This window comes from Pseudophryne corroboree, chromosome 4 (genome assembly GCF_028390025.1).
Source record: "Pseudophryne corroboree isolate aPseCor3 chromosome 4, aPseCor3.hap2, whole genome shotgun sequence".
Lineage (NCBI taxonomy): Eukaryota > Metazoa > Chordata > Amphibia > Anura > Myobatrachidae > Pseudophryne > Pseudophryne corroboree.
Window position 1 is genome coordinate 570,865,544 of NC_086447.1, and position 6,682 is coordinate 570,872,225.

Consider the following 6,682-nt stretch of genomic DNA (forward strand, 5'->3'; position numbering starts at 1 on the left):
TCTCTATATGTGTTGTATATTTGTGTGTTGTTGTTATGAGTACTTGACAGATTATAATTGATTAATTAGGGGGAGGGTTACTTTGGGGTTTATAAGGGGACCATTTACTGTGCTTTATGATCTTGACAAAGGTTCCATTTGGAACCGAAACGTCGATTACACCCCTTGATTGATGTCTTGCTGCTAATAATAAAAATAAGAAACATTATGAAGACTGGTGAGTGCTCCTATTTACTGGATGTATATATATATATATATATATATATAGATATATATAGATATATATAGATATATATAGAGATATATATATATATATATATAGAGAGAGAGAGAGAGAGAGAGATGGCTATATATATATATATATATATATTATAGATGTTCTACCCATTCTTCAAATTCTTCAGAGCACATGTAGCAGATAAGATAAAAAGTGTATATATTTATTAAATTCTACACACCGGAGATGCAATTCAAAATTTTGATCCAATTGTCTATTTGGGAGTTATTGTTCACGCAAAGCAAGCCACGCATCGGTAATGATGTAATTTTTTCAACCCCCTTTTCAACCCCTTAGGAGAGGTTTATTAAAATACTAATTATGTAATTTTCCTATTTCCCACCTGCAGAATACCTATGTTAAATTTCAGCTTCCTAAGTAAAGGGGGGTATACATGGAAGAGATGTGTGCTGAGCGAACCGCTCAGCACACATCTCTCCAGCCGCTCAGCACAACGCGATGTGTGCTGAGCGATGCGGGGGGAGGACGGGGGCCGCTCATTTCACCCAGCGGGTGAAATGAGCGACCTGCTAGATTGGCCTGCATGCAGGCTCAATCTAGCAGCGGCGATAGCGATGTGCGGGGCCACGCATCGCTATCGCTGAGGGGGCTACACACGAGTGATCTGTGCTTAAAATCTAAGCAATCTAGTCAGATTGCTTAGATTTTAAGCATGGATTTCTCCGTGAGTACTCCCCTTAAGAATAAGAGAATTAGTGATGAGTCAGTCAGTCAGTGAGGGCTTTCACATTAAAATATATTGTTTATGGGCAAGAGGCTAGAATCCAGAGCACTCATACATCTGAGGTGATAGTGGTATTTGTGACCACACCATTTAAATAAAAACAAATCATACAAATTTAGCACTTACCTAACATAACACTTCAAACTGTAATTCATCTGAATTCAGGGAATGTTAGTTCCAAAATATTGCAATAGTTTGTTAAGCTGACCAGCCCCTTTATGTGTGTGTGTGTGTGTGTGTGTGTGTGTGTGTGTGTGTGTGTGTGTGTGAGAATCATACTAATTCAACTAATCTGCTATAATAAGAGCATACAAGCTCCTGTAGCATTCAAGCAATATATGGGTGATTCCATTAGTCCGTACCCAGTAGCGGATCTTGCCACAGGCAAGCAGGACTTTTGCCCGGGGCGCCGCCATCCGGAGGGCGCCACACCATGCAAGATCCGCTACTGCTGTGCCTTCCGCTGCCCGCTGTGTACCCCACTGGTTCCCCGCTGTGAAGGGAACTAGATGCTACGCGTCTAGTTTCCCTTCGTGGAGAGGACCTTTGCTGTGCGGTGCGCGATGACGTCATCGCACACCGCACAGCATTGTGGGGCTGACACAGACGCTAGGGGTCATAATTGACCTCTAGTGTCTGTCTATGCCAGATCCGAGGAGAGGAGAGGAGCGGCGCCGGCGGAGGTCTGCAGCGGTCGGGAGCGGGGATAGGAAGTATTAATTTTTTTTTCTCTTTCAGCGGCGCTACTCTACTGTACAGGGGGTGTAACTGACCACGCCCCCTGTATGAAGCCATGCCCCTATTTCCCGCCCGGGATGCCAAAAGGGCAAGAGCTGGCCCTGTCCTTACCGCATGTGATCTTAAATGGTTTTAAACGTATATACCCTATATAAAACGGACATTACAGATCCTGACAAATCAAGTGGACACTTTTTAAGATCTAAAAAGCAGGGTTGCTTTAGATCTCTTAATTGTACCACTTGTAGCTATCTTTTAAGTGGCAGTATGTTCAGACATCCATACATGGGTAAAGTAATAAATATCAAACATTTTGTTACTATTACAACTACTGTAAGTATGTATTTTCATGATCATCTGCCCCTGTAGCTTGGTATATATTGCTAAGACTGACAGGATGTTTAAAGAAAGGATGACAATGATTCACACTGCCATTTGACAAGCTTTAGAAAAAGGACACAGTGACTAACCTGTGGAAAGGCAGTTTTTGAGTGCTAAACATAATTTGGCCTCCCTCCACTACAGGATCATTGATCATGTGCCAGCTATGGCTTGGGGAGGTAATAGGTCACGGATTCTACTCCAATGTGAAGCAGAATGGATCTTTAAATGAAATACATTGTCCCCTAGAGGGTTAAATGAGAATTTAGGATTAAATGTATTCCTGTGAGGCTCTTTTTATTATATTATGCTCCTGTCAGTAGAATCCTCATTATGAACATTATGTAAGGTGCTGGTGTATTTTATTGTTCACATCAATGTTGCTTGTTATAACATGTTGGCTATAGTATGCTAGTAACAATGTACATAATCAATGAGAGTGTTAGAAAGAACCCGTTTCACAAAGTGTTATTGCTTACAACAGGAAAATGTATCTTTTGTTGATATGTTTTTTTAGTTAGCACAATAGGGGTCATTCTGAGTTGATCGCTAGTTGCCGTTGTTCGCAGCACAGCGATCAGGCTAAAAATCAACATTTTTGCACATGCGTATGGACCGCAGTATGCACGCGCGACGTACTTTCACAAAAAACTATGCAGTTTCACACAAGGTCAAGCGACTCTTTTCAGTCGCACTGCTGATCGGTGAGTGATTGACAGGAATGGGGCGTTTCTGGGAGGTAACTGACCATTTTCCGGGCGTGTCAGATAAAAACGCAGGCGTGCCTGGTGAAACGGGGGAGTGGCTGGCCGAACGCAGGGTGTGTTTGTGACGTCAAAGCAGGAACTAAATAGTCTGAAGTGATCGCAAGGCAGGAGTAGGTCTGCAGCTACTCAGAAACTGCATGAAAAAAATTTTGAAGCAGTTCAGCGAACCTTTCAGTCGCACTTCTGCTAAGCTAAAATACACTCCCAGAGGGTGGCGGCTTGCACTGCTGCTAAAAGCAGCTAGCGAGCAATCAACTCGAAATGAGGGCCAATGTGTCTTAGGTGCTTCTGGTCAGTGTGATACTTTATTGTTAGACAGTAGCTAAATTTAAATCAGTGTTTTGAAACTGATCCATTATGACCTCTTTAGGTCACCATATTTGTAGTTTCTGTTGGTAATGGGTGCATACTTTGCATTGACGTCACTGAGGCCGTGTCTGCGATGGGCTTCGGGCGTACTTCTCGTGCTGTTTTTATTAAAGGTAAGAGTTCACTCTTTGCATTTATCCTGATGAAAATCTGATAAAAGATTGAAGCATGGATACCTACCTTGCTGGGGTCCATGTCAGTTCTTGCTCAGTCACCTTGGAGTGCCGTCTTTTGGTCTCTCTTTCTATATTTATTTCCAGATCATGGTTGGTGCACACATTTCAATTGATAGCAATGAGGGAGCATCCAATACATCCATTTCAATATAAAAAGGTGCACTCACCAGAGACTTTTTTTATGCAAGCAGTCTTCAAAGAGTTTAGTTACTCACATCACCAGTATAAAAACATAGTTAACATTTCAGTCATCAAACATAACCTTTTTTAAGACATCCAAATGGTAGAAGAGACAGAGACAATCTGTGGGATGCCCTGGGACTCCTTATATACTGTAGCTAACACTTGTAATTATCAACCCCTCCCCTTCCAATGCTGTCAGGAAGTGTTGATACACAGAAATAGTCATATATCACATTATATTGTTATTAAATACATGGACTAGCTCACCATTTATCAATGATACAAAAACAATTCAATTAAACCTAAAAATCAAAATTCAACGAGGTCCACACCAAAGCTAGCTGGACACCACCACCTACATAGAGGTTATCAAAGTCAATGCACATATGAACTTTAGCAGCATCCGGAGCAGTGGCAGATCTAGACTTTACTTTTAGGGGGTGAGGTTTAAGATTCATGACCCCTCCCCTCCACTCATTACTCCCCCCAATTTTGTTATGCCCCTCCCATTTTCAATATTGAAGAAGAAGAAAAAAACATTATTGGAGTCTATGTGATACTGGAGTTTATTGGAGTTTATGTGCACTGGAGCATGTTGTACTTATGATGTTGGCGTGCCGGCTTTGCTTGATTATCTATAAATATATATATATATATATATATATATATGGAATGGGGGGATGAGGGATAATTAGCGACCACCGGTGTCAAGGTAAAAATTGGCAATAATATATGTATAAAAGAATATTTATTTAGTATAAAAAGCAATAATAAAAGACATATATATATATATATATATATATAAAATGGGACAACAACACAATCACAACTGATCTAAAACACTTAAAATGAACATATAAAAACTACAATGAATCAAGTAAGCAGATTTTTCCTTATCTGTAGGTATGAGGTAAGTACAGGTCTACCAACGCGTTTCGTCACTTGGACTTCATCACAGGGCTGGGCTAGAATGGGACAAGCTGACTATATATAGTGGTAGCAATCAGGAAACAATTATGACATCATTTCCTGTTTAGGAATTGACTGTGACATGCTGCGTTCTTATAAACAGATCATCCAGTGCTAAAATATAGCTTCACATATAGTGGGACTGTTACCCACAGTTAGTACATAAAAACGATTATTCCTTGGAGCTTAAAATGTAGTTTGTTCTGAGTTAATTGCTGTGAGAGCGGTGATTTCCGCCGTTCTTCCGGTATCAGGACATATCCTCGGCTTCCGCCCCACTTCCGGTTTGTTACTGCGCATGCGCGCACCGCAGGCTGAAGAAGCAGGACTGTAGAGAGCAGTTCTTTGATCCTGGTGGCCATTTTTCAGTGGAGATTTGTAGTTAAAACACTGTGCGGTGGCCATCTTTAAGTGGATCATCTTGTGGGACATTCTTGTGTATTATTTGCAATGTTCCCATGAAAAAGAAAAAAGAAAAGTGTGTAAAACGTAATTGTCATTAAAAATCAACTTTAAAATAATAGTGTGCAGGATGCAGGCTCAAGGGGGTATTTAGAATAATAACATATATGTTGGGATCAATAAAAACTTGATATTACTGTATGAAAAAAATAATAAAAAGATTTGTTATGACGAGTATTGACAGTGAGTGAATAATATATAAGATGCATATACCAATATAGTGCATACATAAAGTGCCTGTGCTGATTATTCATATTTAGAGGACATAACCCATGACTATAATTATACTGGGTGTCCAGTGCTCTATTTTGTGAGGTAGTAATAGAGTATATATCTTTCTCAGATAGCTGTATATTAATGTGCACATAAAATACATACATAAAGTAATTGTGCTAATTAATCTTATTCTGGAGACATGACTCATATATAAGTGTACTGGGTGTCCAGTGCTCTATTTTGTGAGTTTGTAATTTGGTTAAAATGGAGTATACACCTTTCTCGGGTAGCTATTTGTTGTTGTACTATACAGTACCTGATCTTCCCAGGTGGTCCCCCTCACTGGTACTCATCAGGCCCAGCACTGCTTAGCTTCCAAGATCGGACGTATTTGGGCATTTCCAGCGCGGTTTAACTGTACCGACATTGTACCTTCTTGGTTGTAACTCCAATACTACCGAATTAGTGATATTTAAAAAGGTGCAACAAGTAATGTGGATGAATGTGGAGGGGGGGGCTGAGGGGTAAGAAGGATGTTGATTTGGGATGGGGGATAAGGGAGGGGGGGGGGTTGAGGGAGGGATATAGAGTGGGGGGGGTTTAGGGAGGGATATGGAGTGGGGCGGAGGAGGGGGGGTGATGTGCAGATATACGACTATAACTGTACTTCCATTTTTCACAAGAAGGGGGCGATCTCGTAATTGTCGTAAAATCCCTTTGGTTGTAATGTCTGTAGTTGGAAAATCCAATACATCTCCCTGCGTGACAGTTTGTTGGCCAGGTCGCCACCTTTGTCTCCCAATTTAACCAGTTCAATGGCTTTGAATGTCAATGCCTCCGGATTGGAGTTGTGTATTGCCGTGAAGTGTTTGGAGACAGCATGGCTTTCCACTTTGTTCTTAATATTCCTCACATGCTCTTGTATTCTTAGTTTCAGTGGTCTCTTTGTCTTCCTGATGTATTGTTTTCCGCAGTCGCATTCCAGAAGGTATATGACTGACTGAGTGTTGCAGTTCATGTAATCTTTGATCTTGTGCTCCTTCTTTTTTTCTGCATCTGTGAAGGTTTTCCTATTGGGGTGTAGATATCTGCATATGTTGCATCGCCCACATTTATATGAACCCACACATTTAGGCCAAGTGTGGTCTTTCTCCTGGTTAGGTATTAACATGCTTGGGGCTAGTATGTCCTTGAGGTTCCGTGATTTCTTGAATATTATTTCCGGATGGGGAGGGAGGATTTCTTTTAGGATGGGGTCCATGAGTAAAATTTTCCAATGGTTCCTGATTCTCGGATTAATTTTTCATGTCGATTGAAAGTTGTTATGAATGCTGTGGAGTCCTTAGTTTTTTATCTTGTTTTACATTCCAACAGTTTCGATCTTTCAGTTTCATTGGTT

General features: G+C 40.7%; 1 pseudogene; it reads right to left on the reverse strand.

The window, feature by feature from the left end:
- Window positions 1-5,587: 5,587 nt before the first annotated feature.
- LOC134911938 (5S ribosomal RNA) lies at window positions 5,588-5,706 on the reverse strand (annotated as a pseudogene).
- Between the last annotated feature and the right edge of the window lie 976 nt (window positions 5,707-6,682).